The sequence below is a fragment of the Neolamprologus brichardi genome, chromosome 1, assembly GCF_056152115.1.
Source record: "Neolamprologus brichardi isolate AB-2024 chromosome 1, ASM5615211v1, whole genome shotgun sequence".
Classification (NCBI taxonomy): Eukaryota; Metazoa; Chordata; class Actinopteri; order Cichliformes; family Cichlidae; genus Neolamprologus; species Neolamprologus brichardi.
In genome coordinates this window covers 10,002,189-10,018,863 of record NC_142104.1, presented here as the reverse complement: position 1 = coordinate 10,018,863, position 16,675 = coordinate 10,002,189, and positions in this window count along the sequence as shown.

The following is a 16,675-nucleotide window of genomic DNA, read 5'->3' as shown; positions in this document are numbered from 1 at the left end:
TTTTTCTTTATTTTTACTACTTTCTGCATTGTACATCAAATATATGAAGCAAGTTATATGGAAAGAAAAGAAAGAGCAAAGAAAAAATTGATAAATAACTCTAAATATATTTTATATTTCAGATTCCCACCCTTTTGCTTTGTTGACAGTGCTGCAAACCCTTGGCCTTCTCTCAGTGAGTTTCATGATGTTGTCACCTGAATTGGTTTCACTTCACAGGTGTGCCTTCTTAGGGTTCATTTATGGAATTTCTTGCCTTCTTAATGGGGTTGGGACCATCAGTTGTGTTGTGCAGAAGTCAGGTTGGTACACAGCTGACAGCCCTATTTGACCACTGTTAGAATTCATATTATGGCAAGAACCATCATTACTTTAAGAACCAAAGGTCAGTTACTTGTGAAAATTGCTAAAATTTTGAATGTGTCCCCAAGTGCAGTCCATCAAGCGCTATGACGAAACAGGCTCGCATGAGGATCGTCCGGGAAAGAAAGCCCAATAGTCACCTCTGCTGCTGAGGATAAATTTATCCGAGTCACCAGCCTCAGAAATCGCAAGTTAACAGCACCTCAGATTAGAGCCCAGATAAATGCTACACAGAGTTCAAGTAGCAGACACATCTCTACATCATGTTCAGAGGAGGCAGCACGAATCAGGCCTTTATGGTCAAATAGCTGCTAAGAAACCAGTATTAAGGAAAAGCAACAAGCAAAAAAGATTTGTTTGGGTCAAGAAACATAAGGAATGGACATTAGACCAGTGGAAATCAGTGCTTTGGTCTGATGAGTCCAAATTTGAGATCTTTGGTTCCACCTGCCGTGTCTTTGTGCGGCCCAGAAAAGGTAAACGGATGGTCTCTACATGCATGGTTCCCACCGTGAAGCATGGAGTAGCAGGTGTGATGGTGTGGGGGTGCTTTGCTGGTGACACTGTTGGGGATTTATTCAAAATTGAAGGCACACTGAACCGGCATGGCTACCACAGCATCCTGCATCGTCATGGCGTCCCATCCAGTTTGCATTTAGTTTCACCATCATTTGTTTTTCAACAGGAAAATGACCCCAAACACACCTCCAGGCTGTGTAAGGGCTATCTGACCAAGAAGAAGAGCGAGTGGAGTGTAGATGGTGCAGTCACCTGACCTAAGCCCAATCGAGATGGTTTGGGATGAGAAGGACCGCAGAGTGAAGGCAAAAGGGCCAACAACTGCTCAGCATCTCTGGGAACTCCTACAAAACTGTTGGAAAGCCATTTCAGGTGACAACCTCATGAAGCCAAATGTATGCAAAGCAGTGATCAAAGCAAAGGGTGACTTTTTGAAGAATCTATTTCACACTTTTTTGTTTACTGCATAATTCCATACATGCTCATAGTTTTGATGCCTTTAGTGAGAAGCTACAATGTAAATACCATTAAATGAGAAGGTGTGTCCAAAATTTTGACTGGTAGTGTGTATATGTGTGTGTGTGTGTGTTTATATGTATGTATACAGATATACCATGTAATACCAGAAATGTTATTTTATTGCTTTTGTTTAGAGTACTTTTTATTATTTTTATTTTTTTAATGTTCAAATTCAAAGTTATTAATATCTGAATGATCAAATAACCAATTGTATGTTATATATATACAAGGTTTTAAAGTGATTTATTTATGCTAATCTTACACACAAAATAGCTGAAACTGCACTCTCTTTTTGCATTTTTTTGTTTGTTCTCACCCACATCTCTAGTCCCATGCATCACTTCTGTCCGCACCCTTTTTTTTCTTCTTCTGTCTTCTCCTGCTTCCACTTCTTTCTCCAGCTCTCCCTGTTGTGCATTCATCAGGATGAGAATGGACAAGCCAGTTGGCTCTACTTAAAGAGACACACATATCAGCCTCCCACCCCCATCTGTCATTTTCCTTTCGATTGAAACATGGCCCCTGTCAGTGCACTGGCTGAATATATCATTCTCTCTCGCTTTATTCGTGTCTGGCTCTGCTGTCATTGCTACCATGCGGCTGCGCGGGTCCGTAAAGGTTTAAGCGGTTATTCCAGTCATTATTGGCTGTTAAATCTGGTGATGGTCGTAAAGGCCCTGCCTGTTCCCTTTGCCTCAGAGGTCAGCTGATGGCCTGCTTTATGAGCTTGCAGCACCGTGCATTGCTGCCGGGGCACCATTCACGTCCCCTTCCCCTTCCATGTTATACCCCAGAGGAATGATGACTGGATAGTCAGGTCACAGACCATCACCTATTGGTTTCCTATCAGCTTGCTCACTTGACTCACCAAAAGAAAAAAAACAACTCCAAAATACAACATTACATCTTATGACACAGGGGAGGTTTGTGACTTCAGATTACATTAAGTGACTAGACTTGCATGGCCTACAAAGTGAAAGCAACAATCATCATGGGGATGGCAAGAGCATGCATTTCAGCAAATTTATGAGACATTTCAAGGAATTGTCATTTTTTACAATCCTGTAAGTGTGAGAGTGAGTTACTTGCCCTCGTAAGTTGTGTCATTTTCCCATGCCGTTTGTTGGAGTGAAATTCCCCAGATCATCATTGAGTTTCAGAAAGTGAATGACATCAATTTTATTTGACTTGTTTAAAGGCCTTTGGCTCATAATAAGTATTGTTATATGAGAGTGCTGCTTTAAACGGCTATGCCACATCAGTTATTACTCAAGGAGAGGAGAGGACAACTTCTGTCATTATCACTGGTTTTATTGAATACTCATTCATCACATTGACACATTATTCTCTATAAAAACTATGAACATTTTCAAATAGAATAGAAAGTAGCGAGAGTCAAAGGGAAAAAGGAACATCCAAGTCTATTTACTCATGTGAAACTCTATTCTTTTAAGGAAAGTCACATTTAATGGCACCTCAATGCACGAATATAGGAGATTGTTCCTTCTGTAGTGACTGTGTGCACTAATAATTCATTGGCCTGCCAATTATTATTTCTCTTACAATGGGAAACAGGAAGGAGAAGAAAAGGCAGGCGTGAGAGGAAGTACAGTCTGCTCGCCTCTTGCTCAAGGACTGCTGCACTGAAGCCAAAGACACTTGGATGTTTTCCTCTTTTTCACCCTGTTCTTTCTTGAAGGAGTTTTTTCTTTTTTTGGAGAGCTGCACACAGGCATGCTGTCTTTACTGTGAAGTGCAGCCCCTTTATTACCAGGCCTCTGGTGACCTCACCCTGCTGAATGAAGTCATTGACTGAACTGCAGGAAGACAAACCAGCGTTCCGGGGAATTAATCAGGTCCATCAGCAGCAGAGCTTCTGGGCGCTGGACGACCATCCTGGCTTGGCTAGCTCTGCTGCCCCTGGGAGCGATGCAGGGTAGTTACTGAGTTGACAGCTAGCTGATAGCCCTGCGTCCTTCATATTACGAGCACATCAAAGGCAGGCCTCCCGGATAACGCGTCAGGGTTGAGAAGTGGAGAATGAGGCCTCTCACCACTGTCTGGATGAGTGCAGCATGACCTCATCCGTAACATACTCAGTCAGAGTTGGGATGATGGAATGGACAGAGAGGCCATTGGTAGGGAAGCAATTTGGTTGTTAAGCCACCTGAATCTTCGTTTTCTTAACATGCTGTTTCCCAGCGGTGAATAAAATACCGATAATGATAACCTTCCTCTCGCCAATGCTCTCTGCACTCACTTTTTCTCTGTTGCTGTAATTTTTGCGTACTCTGTTGTGTTCCAGACCATCTATGTAATTTACCTTATGTGTTGGCATGCCGCTCTGTCCAAAAATAAAGAGAAGACACTCTATAGACACCACCAATTAGAGAGACAATTGGACAGAGCCAAGCCGCTTGAGGGCTGCTGCACATTCACTAGACTGTCCTGTTTGCTTATTCTGTGTATTGGTGTGGTTTGTGTCATTCCTTTGGAAATATACTAATACTCTTTGTGTCATGTTTATTATTTTTACCTCACCCTTTGCCTGTCTGTGGATATGTATAGACTTCGAGCTTGACATTGGGATTTCCTGTGTTTGAATGTAGGAAGGTCAGGAGCATAAGTAAGGTGTTGTTTCAGGCCACTTTATGAGGAGCGCAACAGTGAAAAGCTAGTGAGCTCCTTGTCATAGATGAAGAGCCATTAGCTCGCCAGCCTGGGCTTTGTTATGCTAACAGTTCAGCACTCTATGCAGAAAATGACCTCCTTTTACCCCTTTTGAACAAAATAGAGTTTATTATATCATTTTATTGCCGCCTTTCTTGTCTGCGAAAAGCAGTCATTTGGTGATGTTTGATGGTGCAAGTGTGTTTGTGTGCGACTGAAGAGAGGCGGGGGTGTTTTGCGTCTGAATTCCTGAGCTGTGTGAAAAGGATCGCTTTCTTTGGGTCTGAATTTAATGAGATGATCAATGACCCTCAAGATTCACATTCACAACAGGGAGAGAAAAAGAATGAGGGAGCTGAAGACTCAATAGGTTTACTGCGATTGTATGTCAGCTGTGGTCCTCCTTTGAAAATGTGAATTGTTTTTGAAACATGAAATCCTTCTTTTTGATTGCCGAGGGTTGGATTTCCTTTGATGTAGCTGAGGCAGACAGAAGCAGGTCTAGGATTCTTTTTCAAGTTACTTTCTGTATTAGACGAGACATTGGTCAATGATAAGTATGAGAGGCTGATTAGACAACAGGGGGTTTTATGCATGTTACTGGAGTGCATGGGTCACAGTAAAGGGGTCATTGCACCATCAGCAAATGGACTCTGATGTCTTAGCATAGTGTGGTGCTGTTGGACAATTTGTTCTGACTGATTTCAGCTAATTGTGCTCACCTTCCCCTCTCCTTCCCTTTGAACTGTAAAGGTAAGAAGGGAATCAGAGAGGTAGCCTGGAAACAGTACTGACAGATAGCACTGTGTTCTCACTTTGAATTATGGAGCACACAGTTAGATGTCAAAATGTATTGCTTTTGAAATCGCACAACTCTAATATTTACCAACACTACGTGTGCACTTGTTGTTTTCTGCATATTAAATAGCCTACATTCTATTTTAATTGTGATATGTAATCTTATGCCAGTTCTTTACGCTAGAATCTCAACTTTTAAAAAAAGAAAAAAAAAAAACATGCACTGCTCAAATGCCATCTGCTTGACTAAATCTGAACTCTTGTCACTTTGTGTTTACATATATTTTATCTACACATTTGCACAGCATGCGTGCACTTTTGATATTGATGTGGTCCACATGTCATGACAGCGGAAGGACACTATCCTCTGGTATGTTTTGTTGTGCCCTCTTCCTTAATTTGCCTATTGTGAGTGTGAAGGGGAGCCAGGGAGATGACATCATGCAGCAGGCAGTGTTTGAAGTGCCAGTCCTGAAGGAACCACTTATAGCAATTAGGATATCCTTGAACAAGCGTTTGCGAAACATTGGCTGGTTTTTGGCATTTGCCTCCCGTTCCTGCCTACTAACTAGCGAGGTTTGATCTCCCATAATTATCTACCCACCGGCTCCTCACTCCTGACAGCTCTCTCCCTGGAGAGGGCTGAATGCCGGGGCTACTCACTGATTGCATCAAAGTGTCAGAAATTGCAACATCAAAAATAATAACTGATATTCCGGCGGCAGGCTGCTCTTTGAATATTTCCTTTAAAACGCTCTCTAATTTGTGTCTCGCATGGTGCCAATGTGTGTGTGACTGTGAGAGCTTAAAGCAAATAAAAGCAGGGGAAGTGCATTCATTATTGAACCCCTATTTACATATGGCACACTATTCTGTCTGAACTGGCATGAAATAGATATGCGTTTATTCTAGTGCTGCTTTTACCCCATCCTGCACTTCTTTCAGGACTTGCTCAGCATCTGTCCCTTTTGCCTCCTTCCTACTGACTTTGAAATATTTTTGCAGTGCCCCACAACACATATCTGGCATCAACATCTTAGTTGTCACCTCAGCAGAACTAACAAAAAACTGACTAGGTGGTGCATTGCTAGGAATGTCCATCCCATATTTGATCCAGGCCAAAGGCAAAAAGCTGTGTGATAATGAATTGCCGCAAAACATTACTGCAGCTAGAATAAAAGTGGCTGCCAGAATTCATTTAAGTGTAAAAATGTGAAATTAAAGAATGGAAATACCCAAATTTTGTGATTTTCACTGCTTTTCATGTTTGGCCACAGGGTAAATATGGCAGGAAAAAAGAAATTTAGACACAATGAACGATAAACTGACTTTAGATGAAAGCTTGATGGAATTTTTATTTCACATAAAAAGCGCAGTTAAAGATATTCTCTAACCTTTTATTTTGTTCACATCTGAATGCTCGCAGTAGTATTACCAGGACTACGCCATCCTTAGATAATACTCTCAGAAATGTAAGTCATTGTGCAGACAAACACATAAATATTCGGTCAGGCAGTGTGTCCAGAGGGTCCACTTGCAGCAATGTTAGCGGGCTCTTTGAGGGTGACATCCATATTTCAACACCTAGCTTGACTTCCCCGACCTTGCCGAGTTACACATTAATAACACATTTATAATACATAATCTCTCGCTTGTTCTTACCGTGTACATCTTTGTGTTCGGTCCTGATGGCATTTGTTTTTAATTGTGGACATCAGACGAATAATTTTCGATGTCTCACACTTTTTATTGTTTCACTAAAGACCATTTGCATCACCTGCCCAGCGTCTAAGGATAGGGCTTAGCCTTGTTAGCGGTGAGTTTTACTTCAGTGAATTGAAGGGGACAATTGTGTGTTAAAGCAATGAATTGAGATAGACAGTCAGCCAAGGGTTTTGCAAGGATGAAATTAAAATCAGCGCAGCAGCGAATGGGGCTGCTTTACCAGAATAAATTAATGCCTGAAGAGAGGGGAGAGGCAGGTTTGCTTTGCAATGACAAATGTTGATTTCCCCCGAGGTATTTAAAGTGATTTGACCCAGTCATTCTTTTAAATCACAGACAGGAGATGATAAATGTGCTACTAATGAGGCCTCTGCATTTTATCTCTCACTCTACCTCCTGCAGGATCACCCAGGCTCTTAGAGCTGCCTGCTATGCCTTCACAAGCTTTTAAAAAGCACCCTTAGCCTCTCTAAATCCCAACAATGCAAAGTACAGAAAAAACATCTACATGTATCTCTTACATGCTGTGAAAGATTGTCAGAAAATTAAAATCAAACACGCAATCACATTGTTCTGCAAATGCACCTTTTTTAAGAGCCCCGTTAATCTGAAAAAGAGTCACTGAAATTCAACCCTGTCAGCGTTTGTAGACATTATGATAATCCTCCTACCACGGGCCGCTTTATTTTTTTTCTTTCTCTCTGTCTTCCCTCCATCTAAAAGGTAAGCATTTGGCCTATATACAATGACAAAAACCAGAGCTCCAGGAGCTGTTAACAGCGTTGCTCTCATTATCTGCAGCATGGAGCATGTTGTGGAAGGAGACGAAGACTCTTTTCAGGTGCAGATGTAGCGCATCATTGATAGGGTGTGCTGCTTTCCTCCTTTACAGCTGGCCTCTGATCAATCAGTGCTGACAGGGCAGGGGCTTTGTGTGCCCCATAGCGGGACAAATGTCTGCCAGGGAGCGGGGCACACCTGAAAAGAGGAAGCGACACACACCACCCAGAGCCTCGCCTGCAGATTAGCCCCAGCCCGCTTTGATGGATTAGCATGTAGAAAAATTGCTTGATTATTGATATGAAAATGGTTTGGGGGTCTTAAAGGGAAGGATGAGGGTCCCGAATTGGTGTGTTTCTAAGGAATGTGTGTGCAGAGTAGTAGTGATTATCTACCTCACTTTCCCTTCGCATGCCCCCCTTCACCCTCACTCCCAGGGAAGACTGGTACAAAGGATAGATGAGGACATGGGGAGGAGGTAGAATGTGCCTGGGCTCTCTCCAGGAGAGACACAGTCAGCCGTCCTTCGTGAAATATTGTTCATCATCATATTAACAGGGCTGAACGTGTGGAGATAAGGCCTGTCTAAAAAAGTAAGCAGAATGTCCCTGTGAGATATTTCAATCCTCATCCCCCCTGCTTTACCTTTTTCATTCTTTCAGAGTGAATATGAAATGTAGCAGGACCATTTTCTCAGCCAACCCAAGAAAATGATGACATAATCACCTCCGCTTTAATTGCTTGATTTGTCAATCCCTCACAATCCTGTGGTGCTGTCACAAATGTCTCCTGTCTCCAGAATTCTTTTACTGTCAAACCTTACTGTCAGCAACATTGCAAGGCCTGGAATTTGCATAGTTCTCAATTATGGTTATTTTACAGTACACATTAGACACAACCCTTGCAAAAATGTAGCAAGTTATAGCATATAAATGCACATGTAAAAGGGCTCAGTGAACAGCATGTCTTTTATGGCGTAAACCTAATCAGCCCCAGAGAGTGGCAATAGGGTGACATGGAGAAAGCTGTTAAACTGGTGGCATCTCCTCTGTGCTCTCTGCTCTGGCGATTTCGCCCTCAGAAGGGTATTTTCAAAGGTATAATTCTAAGTGCTGTAGAAAATCTGCAGAGCTGAGGTTGTAAACTGAACAAAGATTCCCTTTCAGAGCTCCAGTTATTATTAGCAGGTCTTACTAAGGCACAAGGTGCAAACCCTATAAATATGATTGATGTAATTATGGTGAACTCAATCAGTAAAGGAGGTAAGTAAAATTAACGCTTGTCATATAACTTTTTTTTATTCAGAGCCACTGATGCAGATTAAACTACTCTAAATAAATTCAAAAAGAGCTTTGATTTTCTTATATTTGACATACTTTTCAAGTTTGCATCAGAAGGAAAAAAAAACAAGGTTTGTGACACTGATGAATACCTCCTTTTTATTCACTTCCACTCAGTGTAGTCTGTGGGCATTCCACTCTTAAGGTGATTTAAATGAAAACAATTGACCAAATACTTTATTATTTAGAGTAGTGAAGTGAATTTGAGTTTAAATCTGGGTGTTAACACAATTGATTATTGTTCCAGAGCTATAAGATGTGGTTCATCTCTGAGCAAACAAAGATGAGGTATTTGCGAGAGCCATAGATTAACTTCTTGGTTACTGGCATTCTGATCACCGGAAATTTGGCCCTGTCTGTTAAATGTCATCCATGTCCGATGGACGGGACGTCGTTCTCCCACAGCTCTGCCCTATTACTGCATATGGAGCCCTCTCGGAGGAGCAGTCCCTGACTAATGGAAACAGTGTGTGCACAGTCTGAACTGTAGAACTCTGGTGACCAATGCAAGTAACGCAAAAAGCGTGTGTTTTACAACCCCTCGTGTAAAGGTGCAGTCGTAAACTGAGAATTTACGCCCTTCATTAGGGGTAATACAATGCACATAACTCTAACGTATAACAATTTGGGAGAGCTATAAAGTAACCATTTTATACCTTCTCAAATCTGTGACTTGGAGGTGACCCTGGTAGAAGGAGTGTTAGGGCAGGTAAATTTACAATGACAGCATATTCACTCTGATAGGCCTCTGCATTTTTAAGGGAATTAAAAGTGCCAAAATACAAAATGACTTAAATATTATGTTTATGGTCCCCATCAGAAATATTAGTCTCTAAAGCATAATTTACAACTTGTAACTCGAGTTTTTTTGTTCAAGGAGACTTTACATTGATTCAAGTCTTTACTTTTATAGCCAGTCAGGGAAGGCTAGAAACCTACATCAAGTTTCTTGGTTGTTTCTTATTCTAAAACCTCATCCAGTGTGTCTATTAACACAGTATATAAAGTGTAAAGTAAGTCCAGGTAAAGGTATTCAAAATTAACAAACTTTTCATAGAACTCAGTGGTATTGGGACATGATAGTAGGTGTCCAAGACCTTTTATTTTACTTTGACCACATCTGTTAAAAAGTCACAATTAATCACAGTGGGCATGTGTAGAACAGGTACTCAGTTTGCTGCTCTCTGTCTGAGACAAAGTACATTGCACAAGTTTGGTAAATTTGTTAATTTCATTGCATTTTAAAGAATGGATATGTTTGCTTGAGTGTGATAGTACAGTTGTGAAAAAAAACCCACTCTGGTTGCAGTTCATTATTCTTCTGTGCAGCATGACACAGTCAGTCACCTGACTACCATCAGTGTCAAAGGGTGGCACACACTCAGCGGGGGTTCCTGAGTGGAGCCCATTGATGAGATGAAACAGGTTGACTTCTCCCTTGGTCTGAAGTGGAATGAAAAACAAATGTCATGGAGGGTGACAGAGAGCGTCTGTGTCTTATCAGCCTGGCCAATGTGAGTGATGGCTCTTATCTGCCCCCCCTGCTCTGCGGCTGTTTATTATCCTAAGGTGGCAGGGCGGTGCTGGGAAGAGAAGAGGACTGGGAGCCCCTTCGTGATCCATCACTCTGGAGGTCTCCTTACCCTCTTATCTGACCGCTACATGGATAACTGCAGCTCTTGTTTACAGACATCAGCCCATTTGAATGAGTAGCAGGCGCAGGAAACGATTCCTTTGCACTCTTTATCAGTCCAGGTGAGTTATAGGGTGGATGGAGTGTGCCGCATCATTTTCATTGCACATTCACATTTGCAATCAGACATGAGATGTGCACAAACACACAGATGCTTACGCACACTCAAATCAGCCAATATGGACACACCAAACTATGCTGGTATGCACACATAAACACACACAGACACATGCTTTCACATCTTAGTGAGGACATCAAATGGACACAATGCTTTCCCTAGCCCCTTACCTTGAAACCCTAACAATCAGAAATGAATTCCTAACCCGTTACTTAACCTAATTGTAACCCTAATCCTAAAACCATATTTTGTGCCTCAAAACTTCCTTCAAATTCATGAGGACTGGCATTTGGTCCCCACAAGTCAATGTTATTTCCCACAAGTATAGTGGCATGCCAATTTTTGGTCCTCACAAAGATGTGTAAACAAGTACACACACTCACACATCCATAAAAACACACACTATTCTTCTGTTGTGTGAAATAAATGGAGGTTGAAAGAAAAAAAAGATGCAATAGTTGGTGAATGCAAGTCAGCACTCCACACACAAGAGGATAAGCTTGTGTCTGGCCCAGTTTATCTCTTTTCATGAATTACATTCATTTCTGTTATCATGTTTTTTTTTCTTGGTTATCTTAGCCAGCATGTGTTGTCAGTGTATACAAGAGTGAGTGTTGATATGAAAAAAAAGGAAATTATCTACGTCTGTGGTGGTCAGTGGGCGCTCCATTGAGGTTATAGCATTACAGAGCGTCATATCCTGAATGGGAAGTGTTGTTCCTATATTTACTTGTGTTTTTGAAAGGAAAACCTCAATAAAGATGACTGTTTTTTCACTTGTTCCATTTCCTTTCACCATCTCTGTTGGGATATTCCTGGATCTCCCTGGCAGGGCAGAATGTGTAGGTTTCCATTTCAAACAGGGCTCTCATGTCCATCACATCACCAGGGGTCTCTCCTAAAATACATACCTTCTGTCAGAGCTTGGGGATAGAGGGTAGATGGAATGAAGTAATGGCAGGAGGGGGGGTATGGAGTGAGGAAAATGTGTTTAAGGCTACTGAGCATCCATTCCCTTGGGGTTCAGTGCCAGGCTGGATTTCTCCTCAGATCCAAGTCAACTCTCACTGAAGCTAAGTTTGTTTGAATATACGGAAGGGAAAGGGATGCCTGGAGGCCATCCCCGGTGAACTTACATACTAAATCCCAGTGAAATCTCTGCTGCTGCCACCCCTTCCAACTAAAAGTGACATGGTATAACACGGGCACCATTCTGGTTCTAGCTTACAGTCAACAAAAAAGAGCGCCATGAAAGATGCTAATTACAAACCACCAAAGACAGCCAGCCATCATGAGCTGGAATTGCCAAGGTGCCAGAGTTGGGAGTGGGTATGGCGAGGTGGTAAGTGAGGGAAAGGGAGAAGAGAATGTAAACATAAAATACTGTGCTCTCATTAAAGAGATGTGAAAAGGCCTTGAGCTCAGTGCAGCATGCAAAGCGGTGCCAGTGGAGATGCCATTGTAACAATGAACAGGGCTCTTTAGTCATGAGCCAAGTCGTCTGCTAAGACTCGACTAAAAAAAGTGTAGTGGTTAAAGTAATGACTTCATAACAGTAAATGACTCCGTACCCTCTCTACACACAATGGCTTCACATGTCACTGTATCTTCCCTCTGTGTTTATAGCATGACCCAGCATCAAACTTCATATTAAATACTTTGTTTTACTCCTAGGCAATTTGATAAGGGCAGAAAACTGTTCATCTTTTTTACAAGTCCTGTTGCTTACCAGAAGCCCTTGAATAAACGTCTACATCCAGGACATAAAATCCAATACTGTCCCATAAAACCCAGACTGTCCAGTTAAGGTCTCAATTTCTATGTGATAGTATCCGATTAGTTTGAGCAGTAGTTTGTACTTTCAGGGACTGCAGTACGACTTCTGGAACACAGAAAAAAAATTGCTAATTATATTTTCGAATTCATTAGAAAACATTCCTTAGTCCTCATGTATTTTAAAGCAAATGCTGACTTCATATCCTGCATCGACCAGGTCTAAAAATGAGGTTTATGACTGAGGTTACGTGCTGGAGGGGAAACATGACTAAGAGTTCAGCCTTCCTACTCCAAGAGCAAGAAAAAGCCCAATGCTTCAGCCTGATGCTTACCAGAGCATGATCTGTTGTTTCTCCAATGTCTGTAGAAAACGCACACACCATAATGCTTACGTGTCCACTCTGACATTGGCCAACCCTTTAAATCATTCTTTATTAAAGTGTCACCAGAAAATGAATGAATAATATGTTTCTGTCTTTCTTGTCTTTCTATTATTGTGAATCTTTGAAATGCAAACGCTTAGTGCCACCAAACAGTAATTTATTGTAATTTGTCTGTGATTAATTTATAATGTAAAAGCACCTTTTATACACAGGCATGATCCTCCTCAACTTAATAGTATTCAATTAATCATAGGCTGGGCCCAGTTGCCGCCAAAATAATGGCAATTTAATAACAGTGCTCATAGAGCTGCAGATTACAGAGTATTTATAAATGTCACTGGCTAGCCTGTAATACACAGTGACAGGGAAACATGTGCAGGGCCCAGCAGTGTCTGCTTCTATGTAATGCAACAAATGTACCATCCACATAGCAAAGAGGCTATGAATAACTGTGATAATCACTGCACAATGGATTCATTTATCAATGTATGAAGAGCACAAATGTTGAGGTGATTAGCCTGCCTCTATTTTCTGTAGTGAAGGTTTGGTTTTGCCGGAGTGTTGGACAGGCATGTCTGCAAAATGATGTCACAGATGAGTGTTAAGCTTACTGACTGTGTGTTCTCTCTAGCTTTTTCTTTATCGTCTATGACATATAAAGAGCTGAACAAGTCCTTGTGATTTTGACTTAGTTACAAGTTATAAATGTATTATTAATTATGTATTCCTATAACAATGGAATACAAAAGCAACAATTACAAATGTAAACTATTAAAATTAAATATTGTTAAAAAAAATAATTTCTACAAAGTATTTTGCTAATAAAATTAATTCATCGAAGTTTGGAAAATTGATGCAGATTCAATCACATCTTTTTTTAAATACTCGTGATGCAGCTGTGTTTTGTATGTGAAAAGACTCATCAAAGAATTCAGTGCAATACAAATTCCATCTCTCCAATACACACATACACACACATACACGCTCTTGCTTTATCAGCTGGAATTAATATTTCAATAAGGTATGCCATGTGGATTTTCTTTTTCCACCGCAGAAGTCCTTTAATATAGCTGTGTAAATTTGTACTGCTTTATGTAAAAGTGACCCCTTACAAATGAAGTGAACCTTTGGAATTTTGGTGGAATTTCCAATTAACCACAGTTATTATGTATCCTCCTCTTATTTGCCTTTCTTTGGCTTCAGAAGCAAAAAGAAATGTACCAGCGAGATAATGCTGAATTTGCCTCACATGACACAAATATTTTAATAATCCAAAACCAGAACTCTGAAAGAAAAATGTAAAAGAAAAAAAGGAGGAAGAAATAGATCAAAATCAGTATAAATAGTTCAACAAAATGTATCTGTTTTGAAGTGCGGAGCCGATTCTTGACTCTGGGGGGGGGGGGAAACACTTAACAAAACAGTGTTTTAAAAGAGGACGCAATCTTCACTACTCAATTTGTTTAATAAAATTGTTGCTTTATAAATGCTGGTGTTTAATGATTATTAAAGTTTGTTGTCAAAACGGACTCAAATGAGGATATTTCTGTCTATTAACAAAATAGATGGCGATATTTATATAAGGGAAGTGTTTATAACAGATGACAGTCATAGGTGAACCTCTTTAATGTTTTTTCCCGCAGTTGGTACATCTGCAGATGGACCCAAAGTTGTGACTGAGATAGTACTGATGCATTTTGTCTTAAAAAAAGTTTTTTGGAAACAGTCATAAAAGTTTGTTACACATTCACTGCTTGCTACAAGTTTGTGTTACTAGTGTTTTCCTGTCACGTGGCGCAAAAGCAAATTATTTAAAAATAAGTGAAAAAGGTACGATAAGACTCCAGAAAGAATAAAGGGTGTGGCCAAAGTGTGTCAGTTTGTGCAGTTAGGCGAGTGACAAACAGCTTCCCGGCATTGTTGGCATAAGAGAAAGTCATCACAAACGTTTTAATATGAAAGTAGCGTTTGGTGGGGGAAAACAATACTAACAGACACTAAGAATAGCTTGGGTGTTGGAAAGAGATGACTCCCATCCTGAGGGGAAAATTCACTGCAATTATAGCTTCGTTTAGAAGTAGTCGGTGGTCCTTAATTTGATATGGAGTTGTTTAGATGTAATTTTCTTAGTATTCATCAGTTGCATATTAGTTACACACTTGCACTGTGTGCAATGCTAACATTTAAATCTGTGTAAACAGCTGATGAGAAGACAGATGGTCTATGGGAATTTGATCTCTTTGTTGGAGGGTGGGGTGTGTGTGTGTGTGTGTGTGTTGGAGGGGGGGGGGGGGGGGACGACATTTCTTTCCTAACCAAGTAAAAGTGTGAGATGGCTAGGGTGACAAATGAAAAAAAAAGAAAGAGAGAGCACTGGAGCGAAAGTTGCTCAGTGGGGATGTGAAAGGAAGGAGGTAGTGGTGGAACTGACCACCACTGGGACCAGATAAAAGGTCATGGTGAAATGGAAACTGATTCTCCACCCTAGATCCCTAGGTAATATCCAGTAACTCTGCCTTTCTATCCCCCTGTATGACGGTGTTACACTGCCTCTACAACCTAAACTGTGTGTAACACAGACCAGAGACTATTGAGTGATGGAGACAGTCAGTCACCAAATCTGTAGGGCTGCGTCCTTTATCTTAACCAATGGAGGGGCTATGTCAGGCTGGGGGTGCATTTGCTGAACAAAGTGATCATTTCTGACAGCCCTTACGCTACAAGAAGTAAGTCTGTCAGAGGTTCTGACCCGAGTTGCATGACAGGAATGCAGTTTTCTGCTTCTTATGGCCTGATTTCTTGCTAGTCTCTTCAAAATGTGTTCAGTGTTGAATTGAGCAGAAACTTCACATTAGCTACCCTGAAGAAAATCAACCAGCAGCTTGGTATTGCAGGTGAAGAAAATGTTTCACTGTTAAGTGCAAAAATACATGAGGAACAGAGATACTGTTGATAGTACAAGGTTATCTTTTGTTTTAGTTAGTTTGTTTGTTTGTTTTCCAACAGTTAAATTCACTTTACTTTCAATTTACTAAATAACATCTGAAAATATTCAGTTAATTTTTATTTTATTTATATGACATATCAAATCATAACATACGTGATCCTAAGACTTATACATATTAATGCCCACATGACTTTTACTTGGTCATGAATAGTCTTAAAATCACCAGTAAACCTGACTTCGAATTGTGGGAACCTGGATCATCAGCTATCTAGCATTAGCTGATAAATGGGCACTCCAAACTTTATATGTCTATATGGTAATTTATAGTGGTTATAGACCACTATAGTCCAGGGTAAAACTGCAGCTGTGCTTTCTGTTATTTCTGGTTTATCATAGTTTAGGATAACTTAAAAACTAAACTAAACTTAAAAAAATAAATAAATAAAAATTACAGTTGGGAGCCTTATTTCTTTATGTTGAAGGTTTTCCAGTTTCCAGGGCACCACAATGTCATGTACTTCCTTTATTTTAACCAGGGGTTAAAGTATGGCAATAAGATATGTATTTAATTACTAGTCACAAAGGCCTGGATCCAGGGAAAACTGCATAGTGGAAACTGTTACAGAGTGCAAAGTTACAGACAGTTCATCTGGCCCATCCAGATGAATCACAATCTATATTAATGCTTATTCTTAGCCAGCAGTAGAAAAATACTATTTATTTCTACTAATACTAGTTATTTAAATAATTATGCATGGTCGTAAAAATTAGGTACAAATACATTACTAAAGTTATTGATCATTATTGAATACTCAATCATCTAAAAGAGAAACAATAACATTTAAATTCAATCCCATCTAACCTAAGATCTATCACAATTTACAAAGTACAGAAAGTAGTACAGAAAGTGATGTTATGATAAGTTCTTGTCATTGGTTGGCTTTGCGGTACAAACAAATGAGATTTAAAGTCCACTGTGAAAGACAAACGTGACCTTTGACTTGACCTTGAGCAAAAATTGGTAAAACTCCATTAGGCAAACAT